Genomic DNA, 14,934 nt, shown 5'->3' with positions numbered 1-14,934 from the left:
TTAATAATTATTGGGGCTTGCGAAGCAAAGCATCACTACTGTTATCTCACAGGCTTATTTTTCTTCTTCTTATTCTTCCGTACAAAAGTTCGGTACGTAACTAGTCCTGCACCGTTTGTCGTAGACCCATGAGTGAGGTGTCAAATCATGCGGCCTATTCGGTTTATTTACACAGGGCTGAGAGAAAGTGCAACAATAGCAAACCCATGTCAGTGCGAGTGTGCCACTGTCTAGCCAAAGCACAAGGCTCATACCATAGGGGACAAGGGAGGAACACAGAATTCTAAGGGTCAAAACTAAAGGAAAACTTTAAGGGTCTAAAAATTTGTAGCAGAAGGAATGCTTTAGGGAGTATAGCAATGAGTGACGGGGGGGGGGGGGGGTCGGGCTGAGCACTGGGAAGCCCACAGGTATAATGTGATTGCCCAGAGTAAGCGGCTCAGGAAGGGAAATACACGGCAAGCTCATTTAACCAACACCAGCCATTCCCTTACTGAGCGGGAGAGACTGGATTTACTCCTATCACGACATTTAAATCATGGCCCATAAATAACCAAGCACCTCGATATACACAGGGGTGCGGGGGGGGTAAGGCCGGGAAAGTCAGGGGGGCAGTTAAAGGCACACTGCCTGGGCTGATATTAAGGGCTGGGCAGATATTATGGGCTGGGCATGTGAGGAGATTAAGTGGCACAGTGAAGGCAGGACAAGCTAGTGGGCATACAGGGCTACAGGAAGTGAATGGGCTATTCCAGGCCAGGGCAGCAGGGCTAGTGCTGATATACAGAGTCATTGCCAAGGGTGGGCATGTAGGGGGCACACTGTCAGGCCTGTGAGTGAAAAGCCCAAACAAGGATGGATATGGGGGGGTACCACCCCTAACCAACAGGGGGCACCTACCCTGAGGGTGACATCACAGAGCTTGCCCTGCCTCCGGATCTCCTCCATCAGCCCGTAACCCTGGCTGGGAGGGTCCCTGACCGTCACATGGGCCAGGTCTTCCAGCTCCTCCAATTCGTCCACCATCTTCCGTCCGGGCAGGGCTGGGCAAAGAGAACAGGGGGAGCAACACACAAACCCTCTGACCCCAAGTGCTCGCCCGTAAGCCAAGCCCCAAACTGTGACGTACTTCCACAGGCTCTCTGGCAGTTGCTAGGGGAAACGATGCAGCACCGAGTCCAGGGCCGGATTACCCACAAGGCGCCCTAAGCACAAGTCTAGGGCCCGCCTTGCTGTAGGGGCCCGGCCCTGGGTAACGTCCTGACACCGCCTGCTGCCCCAGCCCCGCCCATATTCATCACCCAGTGTGTGTCCTGGCTGATGAGGGGATGAGGGGATGATGTCGTAGTTTGACGTCACGAAGGGGCAGGGCACCGGTGGGGTTTCCATGTGGGAGGGAGAGGGACTGACTGGGTATGGGAGAGAGGGACTGACTGGGTCTGGGAGGGAGAGGGACTGACTAGGTCTGGGAGAGGGACCGGAGGGAGGGAACTGGGGGGGACCACTGGGAGGGAGGGAGAGGAGAGACTGAGTGGAGACTAAAATGGTGGGAGGGAAGAGGGACTGACTGGGCGGGAGAGGAGACTGACTGGGTTGGGAGGGAAGAGGACTGACAGAGGTCTGGAAATGTTTCCCTTTTCCTGTAATAAAAACAGTACCTTACTTTGCTCCCTAAGATACCATTAAATCCATACTGGAGGCAAAATAATCCCATTGGTTTCATTAAATGTTTAAATTATTTTAGTTGGACTTAAGGTAATGGAGATCCAAATTACAGAAAGACAACTCCAAGGTCCGAGCATTCTGGTAACAGTCCACATCTCTGTATCATAAATCGTGAGCTGCCCTTGAAAGTGCAAAAACAGAAGGATTTGTGGGGAAATGTAGCCATTGAAAAAGTCATAACAACAACCCTGCAGCGAGCCCCATTTCTTGGCCAACGGTCACCAGGGACATAGGGAGGTTAAGTGACTTCTGTCCCAGGGGTCCAAGGCCGTAACCTGCGGTGAGGCATATTTCTAGCTATGGGGGGTAGAACTACTGGCTGCGGGTGCCTTGACCACTAGGCCAACGCTTGCTCCTCCCGCTTGTAGGATTTTTTTCGTCCGCTTGAAGCGTCAATATGGAGTTGGCCTATCCTAACCGACTGAATGAAATGAAATGATTTTAGCGCGAAGGAGGAATTATTAGAGAAACGTGAAAATTTACCACATTTGAAGAGGTTGCAACCTGTGTCAGAAAGATACCCCGCACAAGGGGTATAGTTTTACCCCCGGGCAGAGAGGTCCCACAATTTGCCCCATTGACTTATAATGGGGATTTTGGCGAATAACTAGTTGTCGTAGACCCATGATTGAGGTGTGTGAAATGGTCGGCTTATTCGGGAATGGGTGCTATGACTTTCTGAGGGTGGGGGTTAATTGCCCGCAGCAGGGGCAATTAACCACTCGTTTGTCGTAGACCCATGATATGAGGTGTCAAACCGTGTGGCTATTCTGTAATGTTTCTGTTGGGTACTGTATAGCTGTACAAGTATGGGATCCATATCTGGAAACCCATTATCCAGAAAGTTCCAATTACGTCCGCCTGTCAGCGTCATAGTGGCAGTTGGCCTATCCTAACCGACTGAAATAAATTAATGATTTTAGGAGAGAGAGGAATTTTTAGAAACGTGAAATTCATACCGAAAACCATTCTTACAGAGTGTTCCTGCAACCCTTTGACTCGTTCGAAAATACCCCCGCACCAAGGTCATATTTTTACCCCCGGGCAAACGAGACTCCCCAAAATTGCCCCTTATACATAGGGATTTTGGCCGAAATACACTAGTTTGTCGTAGACCCATGAAGAGGTGTCAAACCTGCGGCTTATTCGGAATCTGGTGCATGGACTTTCTGAGGGTGCGCAGTTTAATTGCCCCAGCAGGGGGCAATTAACCACCGTTTTGTCGTAGACCCATGAATGAGGTTTCAAACCTGTGCAGCTGTATTTCCGGTCATGGTGTGCTATGACTTTCTGAGGGCCATGCGGATTCACAACTGCACACCAGCAGCCTGGCAATATCCGTCCACTACGCAACCTTAACATTAGACCAACTATTTGCAGTCCCGCACTCGATCTCGTCGTAACGAACCAGCAAACAGAGTGCTCAAACCGGCGGCTTATTCGGGGAATGGGGTGCATAGACTTTTTCTGAGAGGTGCAGTTAATTGCCAACAGGGGGCAATTAACCACCCTGTTGTCGTAGACCCATGAATGAAGGTTGTCAAACCACTCGGCTTATCGGAATGGGTAGCCTTATCATGCACACACCACCCTCGAGTGTGGCGCAGTTAATAGCCCAGCAGAGCAATCAGCCACAAAGAACTGAATTAAAGTTCAACATTGTAACTACTTCGGAAGCACCCGATTAACCGCCAACGGCAAAACACCACCTCAACACTTTTCTCAACTGTTCTTCTTTCTAAGGGTGGCGGCTAATTGCCCCTCGACAGGCTCCAAAAATTCCCACATTACTTAACCATAGGGTCCAACTTTGACGCGATCTTGGAGCGCACAGGAGGAATTTTTTTAGAAACAGTGAAATTACCAACATGTTAAGAGTTTCCAACTGTGTCCAAGAAGACCCCCACAATTCATAAATTTTACCCCCTCGGGCAAAGAAGATCCCACTTGCCCCTATTACCTATAATGGGATTTTGGCGAATAACTAGTCTTGTTGTAAGCATTAATGGTGCAAAACCCGTGCGGCTTATTCGGAATGGATGCTTGACTTTATCTGAGCGCGCAGTGTACCTGAGCAATTATCCTGCCCAGCAGGCGCAATTACCCACCCTAGACTCTAACTCATTACGTCCACCCTTTGACTGAGTCCCCGCCCCGTCCTAGCCCGAACCACATGAATACAGTGTTCAAACTGTCGCGGTTCACTTCCCGCAAAGACAGAAGCGTGCTATCACCACTTTCCTGAGGGTGGGCACTCTAATCCCCAGCAGGGCGGCAATTAACCCACCGTCTTGCCTCTGACCCATTGCAATGGCTAGTGCTATGGAACTTTTTCTGAGGGTAGCGCGTAATCTCCCACACATCGAGGCATGTCCACAGACGAAACTGAAGGAACACAGCCTCCAACTATATGGGACACTCGAGCTTCTGCCCCACAAGCACCACTCCACAGTTTTCTTCAGGAAATGTACCTCTCTACGTTAATATTCAATCCTAATTTATCTAAACAACTTAATAAACACTTTTGTATACAGTCACGGACTACCAAGCTCTATTTCTTTCATTTAAAAAAGGAGCCAGTCAAGTAGATCCCAGCGTAAGTAGTAGATAAAGGCAGAGCTAGCAGCAGCGTAACTTTCCTTGACCCACGGCCTGACAGCACCAGCACCCACAAACAAAAAAAAATGCTGCAGAAGAAGCTGTGAAGATCCAAAGAGAGCAGTACAGAAGAGCCAAAAGAAACCCGAAGGAACCAAAAAAAGCCTGAACGATAGAGCAGGAACACTCAAGACACACAAGGACATTTCAGTAAGTTATCTGGACAGGCGGACAGGTTGCAAAATGGTACATCTGGGGGTGTCTATATAGTGTCGTGTCAAGAAAATCCCATAGAGGCATGTTGTTAAGACCCGAAATGTGTTCTGTTCCTATGGCATCGAACCGCTCTGATCTCCGCGCAACTTACAAGCATCGCGTTTGTCTCACCAGGCAACCCACCAACCGGTGCTACGACCCACCAGCGCTGAGAATACCGCTGACTAAGGAGTCAATGGGATCTTACCCCACATCTGCCTGTAGCTTCTGCTCAACAGTGTTGTTTGGCCCAGTCATCGGCTAAGATATCTGATTGGCAGGGCTGGAAGCTGGAATCCTTTGAGTAACACATTATGTTTGAAAATAAGAGAACCGAGGACTGGTCTGGGCACCCAAAAGAAAGGGAGGGCACCAAACCTATAAAGGGCTCCCTGCTACCCCTCCCAGCAGACAGATTGTTCAGGCGAGCATGAAAAGGTACTTTCCTTGCTGAGCTTGGCCAGAATTGTCTATAGGGTTTATAGAAGAGCTTAAAAATGGAATGTGTCTATTAAAGTTACACGAGGCTCTGTTTGGCATCACACTGGGGTTTTATTCAACCAAAACTTGCCTCCAAGCCAGGATATTTAAATAATCACCTACTTTGAGGCCACTGGTTGGGGATCCCTGCTATAAGGAAAAAGAACCCCCTTTCAGATGCTGAAGCTTTACATTCAAGTTTTTTTTTTTTTTTTTTTGCTTAATAGATATCAAACATTTTTTAACATTATTCATAAGGAAAAAAAAATAATAATATTGATACATAACCCCATAAATTGTAAATACATTGCAGTTTCTTAATGTGCATCCTATTAGAGAGCAAGAAACACATTTGTGCTCAGCATCACTTAATTGATCTCAAGTGGGTAGGTACCTCCTATAGTGGAGCATCAAAGTAATGATATCCCTAGATTAGCAGAAGGTAATATCCCACGGGAGTCTCCAACTTTATAAAAGAGTCTTTGTAAATGGTTCTGACTTCTAGGTTTATTGTTCTGCCTCTGAGGGTTAATGTTCCAAACCCAGGAAGATTCTAACAGATGATGTTTTCTTCTGGCTTTGCAATGTGTAAATGAGTTTTGCTTTGTTTCATACAATACAAGGCTTCTTTTTCCCTAACAAACGGTTCCACTCCTCAGGAGACCGGAGTAAATTTAATGTAAATTCAGTGCAAAATTAAATGAATTCTGGATTCTTTGCAACATAGTCATTTTTTGCCTTGTATCAAGATACTAAATCTGCTCTTTGAATGCATACGGTCGATGCCTAGAACTACAGATAAGACTTGAGCCTTCAACATGTGCAGCTTAGAAAGGAGAATCCAACCCACGTGAAGCTAGAGAAATGGAAATGGCATGCAAGAAGATCAAAGAGAATCCGGCACGGTTACAGATTTTGGTCTTAAAAATTGAGATATCATATTTTTAAAGCTTTACTGCTCAGCAATAATAATATCGACTGTCTCTTGCCACCTTCTACAGGATAAACCAGTGATCCCCAACCAGTGACTCGGGGCAACATGTTGCTCCCCAACCCCTTGGGTGTTGCTCTCAGTGCCCCCAAACCAGGGAGTTATTTTTGAATTCTGACTTGGGGGCAAGTTTTGGTTGAATAAAAACAAGTTACTACCAATAAAGCCCCCTGTAAGCGATAGGGTGCATAGAGCTCCTAATAGCCAATCACAGCCCTTATTTGGCTCCTCCATGAACTTTATGGTGTTGTGTTTGCTCCCCAAGTCTTTTTTACATTTGACTCTTTGGCTCAAATTTTTTTTCTACATTTATGAAAATCGTTTTTTTCACATTTTGTTTAATTCATTTTCGAAATGAGAGTTGAAAGCAGTTATTGAATCTCTATTCTATAAACTGTGATGTTCAGCCCTTGCTGTATCTGTGGTTCATCTCGGTAGGTCTCCCTGCTGTTCCCTTTATCCGGAATAAAGGGGAGGCCAATTTATGATTTTTTGATTGCATAGTTACATTTAATTTTTTTTTAAAATGTGAACTGTAAATAACTTTGAATGTTGAATGTAAGGCAATTTTAAGTGCGAAATTTTCATTCGATTCAAATTTTTCAATTCATGTTTCATTTTTACATTTAGGTTGAAAAGTCCAATTTAAAAAAAAAAATTTCGGTTGGCATTTTTGCAGGATTGTTTTCTCAAAAATGCAGAGAGAATGTAATCCTGCTTTATTACCAATTTTAATAATTAATTAAATTGAAATGGTGAAATAGATGACCAGAAGTGTATTCTTGATTTAGGTACATTTTTAAAGAGGAAACTATACCCCAGAGTTAATACTAACCAATTAATAGTTCTTAATATATTATCATAATTAAATAACCTTACTGAACTGGTATATATATTATAAATATTTTCCCTTGAACCCCATTGAGTGCTGCCCTCAGAATGATCAGCTGAGTTTAAGATAGCAAGGCAGGATATATACTTGATGTTTGTAGAATTAAAATAGTGTTGAATGAAATAATTACCCTGATAAAGTATTGAAGGCAACTATTTTACAAGAAGGACACGACCCCCATTTTTTGTTACATTGAAGATTATTCTTTCTTGTAGACTATTACATTTCCAGCAGTCCAGCAGGATGGAAGCAAACCAGTCTTTAGATATTTTTTTTTTGTTTGATGGTCTGACAGATACCCTGAGCTGGAACTGCCCTTTTATCATCATCCTGCTGATATCATCTTCACCATGTAGGGAATGCGGCCTGATCGTGATGAATATGACCAGCCCTATTCTGCACACCCCCATGTTACTCTTCCTGAAACATTTAGCCTTTATAAATATGTGCTACTACACCTCTGTTGTCACCCAAGAACTCTCTCAGACCTGTTCTCAAGAAGAAAACATTTCTTTGGCTTGCGCTGTACAAATGTATTTCTATGCTGCCTTTTGTGTGCGAGATTCTTCTGCTCGGGCTATGGCTTATGATCGTTATGCTGCTATATTAGCGCCTTAGTTTACCATAATCATTATTAAAAGAGAAGTATGTAGAAAGAATGATTATTGCATGTTATGCCATTAGCTTCCTTCATCTTCATTCACACCAGAACATAATTCAGCCACAGCTACTGTAATAACTACCAGATATCGCATTTCTTCTGTGATGCACCTCCTGTCCTTAAATTGTCTTGCTCTGATACCTCTCTGACTCAGCTCTTATATTGCCATGTAGGAGTGTACTCGTCTACGTCGCGTACTCTTATTCTTACATCCTACTCCACATATTCTCTGCCATACTAGAATCAGTCTCACAAGAAGGCAGAAAGCATTCACAACTTGTTCTTCTCACTTGTCTCCGTTGGGACTTTATTTGGAACCATGATCTATATGTACCTGCACCCAAACGCTAGCAAATGCAGATCAGGATAAGGTGGTGTCTGTTTTCTATACAAGTGGTAATACCTATGTTGAATCCAATCATTTACAGCTAGGAACAAGGATGTGAGGAGAGCATTGAGAAACTGATGTAACCTAATTTCCGTGACATTCTGCTTCTGTACAATCAGTAATAAATTGTTCTTTTCTGGCTGATTATTTGTGTAAAAGTTTGGAATAACAACAGTCCCATATTACTCTAAAAATGATATGAAGAAGATGAAGTATGAGTAACACAGTAATGGTTCTCCTCAATATTTTGTTTCAAGAGAGGATCCCCATAGTCTACTTTTTGCTTAAGAATTCAAGAATACACACCAAAACACAAATAAAAGTTTTAGGGTGATTGTGTCAGTTCTGTGAGTAACGAAGAGCTGTACAAGGAAAAAAAAAAAGTATATGAACCTGTCTAGATAGGTGAGTTGCCATTACTACTGGATAGAAGATTCTCCTAAAGGAAAGCACCAGGAAATTTATTAAAAAAAAAAAGGTAGTAAGAAACCTGCAACATCTGCCTTTGACATTAACAGAGATACATATGTAGGAGACCAAGAGTGGGCAACTCCAGGTGCCTAGCCCACCTCGCCCTGCCCTCCCCCTGCATGGGCCCATGCGCGGTGACTGGCGTATGTGTACGTGACAATATGGGGGAGCGCACAGTAACAAGCGGCTGTGAGAGCCCAGACTAAGGCACATTACTAATCCACGAATCTGAATCACGAATGGGAAAAACGTTTGGAAACGAAAATTTCGAAGATCGCAAAATATCACGAAAGCTTACAAAAACTCGTATTAGTCACTATATACATTGCATGCAAAGTCAAAATTTCGTACCGAACAATGTAACAGCGGTAAAATCTTTCCGATTTTTCATGCAAACGCCGAAAAAGTCGTGCGCTGCCGAAAGTCGCGACCCGAAAAAATCGCGAAAATACCATCGCCCGTTCGCATGAACTCGAGCTTCTTCTTTTGTAATGTGCCCAATTAAAAAAAATACCTGCTTCCGCCCTCCCAGATCACCTAGGCTGTGTCTCGACTGTCTACCCCTAGATCCACCCGAGACCTACCTCTTGAGTGAGACTGCATCCCCTACTGTGATAATCAGGATCCATAGCCAGAGAATTAGAGGCCCATATGTGCAATACTGCCATTACCAGATTCAGGTACTCTAGTGGATGGTGCATTAAATATAAACACACCCCCGGGGATTGAACTATGAACTGTTCGGTAAGGGAAAGTGGTCTGAAACAGGACTGGAACAAGGTGTTTTGACCCTGATATTGGTATGTTGCCCCCATCCCTGATTTCTGGAAAAAAGTAATATAATGCATTGTTTAACTAAAAATCTAACATTCAACCCTCCATCTCTATTTATCTCCATGTTTCCTTTTCCTGATTTCTAGTGTTCCCTGTCTTTGATTCTTCCCTTTCTGCTTACTTTCCTTATATCTTTCTTCCATATCTCTATATCCTCTTTCTCTCACAGCCATCTAACTCTTACTTTATCCGCGCTTTCACCATATTATATCCACTTGTCCTCCTTCTATCCCCCTACCTTTTTTCCCATTCCACTCTTGCAACACCCTGGAAATATATTGCACTCAGCCTTTGGTTGCAATTTCTGCGACTCAGAGGCAAGAGTGGATTCTGAATCTTTGGAACTGAGCTGGCCCAGCAGGTAACATGAGGAGAGGCTATATCCGGGCAATGCTAATCAGGATGTGATTAAAAGTACAGCAAAGGAATCATGTAATGTGAGAGAAAAGCCCAGGTCTGACAACCAGTCTTTCTAACCACTGAACATTTAAGTAGAAAAACACAAAATAGTGCCTCATATGCCTGCAACTCATTGGAACTTTTCCCCACATTATTTCCGATAGTTGCCTCGGCCTCCACCTCTTCCTACCTCCTTTTTCCGAACCAAACTGCTGGCGACTATTGATCAGGGGAACACTGCACCAGCCACCTCCTACCAGGCAGAGGAGAATGTCAGGAAGAAGGTATTATAGAGATTAACATATTTTACACATCACCAGAGTCCAGTAGGTCCACTTGCCCATGTTAACTAAGAGAAACTGAGCGGGAACAGTATCCCAATGCAAGAGGCATATTTTTGAAGGTAAGTATCTCTATGAATGAACATCTGCAACGATACAACACAACATCCACTTTAGCCATTGCCGACTTCGCAATAGTAAATGCCACTTTAAACTTCTCACTTGATTAATAATAGTCATTATCTAAGGCAGTGCTGTCCAACTTCTGTTCGGTACCGAGCGGATTTTTTCCACCTACGTGATGAGCCGTCGGGAATGAAGCCAGTTTTGACCGCTCCCCTTTTTGATAACGCACCCACTTGAAACCACACCCGTGTTTTCACATGACCTATACCCATATAATGTTGTAGTACACAAAAACCTGCCCATATCTCTGCCATTCCACTACCCTCCTGTGTGTGCCATACTCTGCTGGCCTTCCCTACCCTGCCTGTGTGCTGCATATCTCGCTGCCCTATGCGGTCTGTGTCCTACCTAACCTCTGTCCTTCCCTATCCTGCCTTGCTCGTGTGCCATTACTCTGCCTCCCTTCGTCTGTGTGTGCCATACTCTCCTGGCCCTTATGCGTCTGTTTGTCGCAATACTTCCTCCCCTATACCCTCCTGCCTGTGTGTGCCATACTCTGCCTGCCTATGAGTCTCGTGTGTGCCATACTCTGCCTTCCCTAACCCTGCCTGTGTGGTCTCATACTCTGCCTTCTCTACTCCCTGCCTGTATAGGTGGCCAATCTCTGCTGCCTCTATGCTCTTTCATAGCGCCTAGGGTCTGGTGTGCCACTACTCTGCCCTGCCCATATCGAGCTTTCTGATTGACATTCACCAACGTGCCTTTCAGAGTGTACTCTTGCCTCCCTTCCTGCCTGCGATGGCCACTACTTTTCGACCTTTGTGTCCATTCGTATAGGCGGTTTGTGCCTTCTTGGCTGTGTCTGTGCATACTCCATGCCTGCCCTAATCCTGCCTGTGTGTACCATACTCTGCTGCCCTACCTGCTGGTGTGATTCCATACTCTTCTGCCCATGCTCTATGGCACACAACCAGCAGCCTACAATGACACAATTCTGCACTGCTCCTACAGTCTGCCACAATACGCTATATAATTAAATAAAAACTTTTAATTGCTAAGTACCACCTCTAGTATATGTCTTATATTTTAGTCAGGATTAATTTGTGGCTTTCTACCTGCTCCTGAGGTGAAACAGGGGAACAATGGGGGTGATTACCCGTTTGAGCAACCTTCAACACAATGCCACACCTCCGATACGCAGTTGAACACTGAGGAGTGAACAATTCAGAATTAAAAGGGTGAGACAACACAGGATACCATATGTAAACAAACAGAGGATACAGCGAAATCTGAGGTGTGAACCATGCAGGGCAGTTAAATTCTCATACGATACCATTGTAAATGCTTACACAAGGAGTAATGCATTCAAAGCAGCCAGACAGTGGGGCCACACAGAGGGTTCACGGCGCCAGTTTGGGACAGCACTATCCTAAGGTATAGGAATATGAAGTTGATTGATTACTAAATAATGGCCACAAGATGTCAGGAAGATGCCCATAGGGTTAGCACAGTTTCCTGCCTCGTTTTCTATTCACTCTATTTTGTTTCCTATTCACTCTTCCTGCATTTATTAATTAAGGCTTAGGAGTTATTTATTTGGGCCTCCCCTTCAGGTCTGTACCCAAGGACCTGAAAAGGAGGGGGTTATTCTTCCCCTTTACAGAGCGCTCGTAAGGCCCCATCTAGAATATGCTGTTCAGTTTGGTCTCCAGTGCTCAACACGGGACATTATTAGTTAGAGAGGGTCCAGAGAAGGGCAACTAAGCTGGTAAAGGGTATGGAAAGTCTCAGTTATGAAGAAAGACTGGCCAAGTTGGGTCTGTTATCACTGGAGAAGAGGCGCTATAAGAGGTGACATGATAACTATGTATAAATATATAAAGGGATCATATAATAACCCTCTAATGTTTTATTTACCAGTAGGTCCTTTCCAACGGACACGAGGCACCACTCCCCGTTTAGAAGAAGGGAGGTTCCATTTAAATTATTCGGAAAGGATTTTTTACAGTGAGAGCTGTGAAGTTGTGGAATTCCCTCCCCGAACAGTCGTGCTGGCTGATACATTATATAGCTTTAAGGAAGGGCTGGATGGATTATCTTAGCAAGTGAGGGAATACAGGTAGGAGATAGCTCCAGTCAGTCAAGTGGGGAATACATGGGATGGGGAATTAGCTCTCATACCAAGTGAGGAAACAGGGGTATGGAGATAGCCCTCAGTACAAGGAGGAATACAGGTAGAATACTCTCATACAATGAGGGAATACACGGTCAGGGGAGATAGCTCTCAGTACAAGTGAGGAATACAGGGGTAGGGAGACTACCTCAGTACAAGTGAGGGAATACAGGGGTAGGGGAGATAGCTCTCAAGTACAGTGAGGGAATACAGGGTAATGGGAGAATAGCTCTCAGTACAAGTGAGGAATACAGGGGTAGGGGAGATAGGCTTCATAAAGTGAGGAATACAGGGGTAGGGATAGCTCTCAGTACAAGTGAGGGAATACAGAAAGGGTGGGGAGATAGCTCTCAGTACAAGTGAGGAATACAGGGTAGGGGAGATAGCTCTCAGTACAAGTAGGAATCAGGGTAGGGGATAGCTCTCACTACAAGTGAGGGAATACAGGGGTAGGGGGGAAGCTCTCAGTACAAGTGAGGGAATATCAGGGGTAGGGGGGATAGCTCTCAGTACAAGTGAGGGAATACAGGGTAGGGGAATAGCTCTCAGTACAAGTGAGGGAATACAGGGGTAGGGGAAGCTCTCAGTACAAGTGAGGGAATACAGGGGTAGGGGAGATAGCTCTCAGTACAAGTGAGGGAATACAGGGGTAGGGAAGATAGCTCTCAGTACAAGTGAGGGAAATCAGGGTAGGGGGAGATAGTCTCTCAGTACAAGTGAGGGAATACAGGGGTATGGAAGATAGCTCTCAGTAAAAGTGAGGGAATACAGGGTATGGGAGATGCTCTCAGTACAGAGTGAGGATACAGGGGTAGGGAGATAGCTCTCAGTACAAGTGAGGGAATACAGGGGTAGGGGGATCAGCTCTCAGTACAAGTGAGGGAATACAGTGGAGGGGGGGATAGCTCTCAGTACAAGTGAGGGAATACAGGGGTAGGGGAGATAGCTCTCAGTACAAGTGAGGGAATACAGGGGTAGGGGAGATACTCTCAGTACAAAGTTAGGGAATAACAGGGTAGGGAGATAGCTCTCAGTACAAGTGAGGGAATACAGGGTAGGGGGGAGTAGCTCTCAAACAAGTGAGGGAATACAGGGTAGGGGGAAGCTCTCAGTACAAGTGAGTGGAATACAGGGGTAGGGGAGAATAGCTCTCAGTACAAAGTGAGGGAATACAGGGGTAGGGGGATAGCTCTCAGTCCAAGTGAGGGAATACAGGGTAGGGAGATAAGCTCTCAGTACAAGTGAGGGAATACAGGGGTATGGGAATAGCTCTTCAGTACAAGTGAGGGAATACAGGGGTAGGGGAGATAGCTCTCAGTACAATGAGGGAATACAAGGGGTAGGGGATAGCTCTCAGTACAAGTGAGGGAATACCAGGGGTAGGGGGATAGCTCTCAGTACAAGTGAGGGAATACAGGGGGGTAGGGGGGAAAGAAAAAATAGCTCTCATTACAAGTGAGGAATACAGGGTAGGGAGATAGCTCTCAGTACAAGTGAGGGAATACAGGGGTAGGGGAGATAGCTCTCAGTACAATGAGGGAATACAGGGGTATGGGGGGATAGCTCTCAGTACCAGTGAGGGAAACAGGGTATGGTAGTGCTCTCAGTACAAGTGAGGGGAATACAGGGGTAGGGATAGCTCTCAGTACAATGAGGGAACAGGGGTATGGGAGATAGCTCTCATGTACAAGTGAGGAATACAGGGTATAGGGGAGATACTGCTCAGTACAAGTGAGGGAATACAGGGTATGGGAGATAGCTCTCAGTAAAGTGAGGGATATACAGGGTTATGGGAGATATAGCTCTCAGTACAAGTGAGGGAATACAAGGGTATGGGAGTAGCTCTCAGTACAAGTTGAGGAAAACAGGGTAGGCAGATAGCTCTCACAATGAGGAATACAGGGGTAGGCAGATGCTCCTCAGCTAACAAGTGAGGGAATAAGGGTGAGGAGATAGCTCTCACGTACAAGTGAGGGAAATACAGGGGGTATGGAGTAAGCTCTCAGTACAGATGAGGGAATAAGCCCTAAGGCAGATAGCTCTCAGTACAATGAGGGAATACAGGGGTAGGGGATAGCTCTCAATACAATGCATAGGGAAATACGAGGGGATAGGGAGGATAGCTCCTCATACAAGTTGAGGGAATACAGGGGGTTGGATGAGCTCATACAGTGAGGAATTACAGGGGTATGGGAGATAGCTCTCATACAGAGGCGGAATAAGGGGTAGGAGATAAGGCTCTCAGTTACACTGACGGGGGAATACAGGGGTAGGCGAATAGCTCCTCACGTACAAAGTGAGTGAATACAGGTAGGGGAGATAGCTCTCAGTACAAGTGAGGAATACAGGTAGGGACGATAGCTCTCAGTACAAGTGAGAATACAGGTAGGGAGATACTCTCAGTCAAAGTGAGGGCAATACAGGGTAGGGGAGATAGCTCTTCATACAGGAGGAATACAAGGGCGTAAGGGGGGGATAGCTCTCATAACAAGTGAGGGAATACAGGGTATGGGATAGCCCCTTAGTACAGTGAGGGAAAGGGTTGGAGAGCTCAACGAGTAGGGAAGAACAGTATGAGACTCTCATACAAGTGGGAATACAGGGTATGGGGAGATAGCTCTCAGTACAAGTGAAGGGAATACAGGGTAAGGGAGATACTC

This window comes from Xenopus tropicalis, chromosome 3 (genome assembly GCF_000004195.4).
Source record: "Xenopus tropicalis strain Nigerian chromosome 3, UCB_Xtro_10.0, whole genome shotgun sequence".
NCBI lineage: Eukaryota > Metazoa > Chordata > Amphibia > Anura > Pipidae > Xenopus > Xenopus tropicalis.
Note: the sequence above shows the minus strand (reverse complement) of the source record.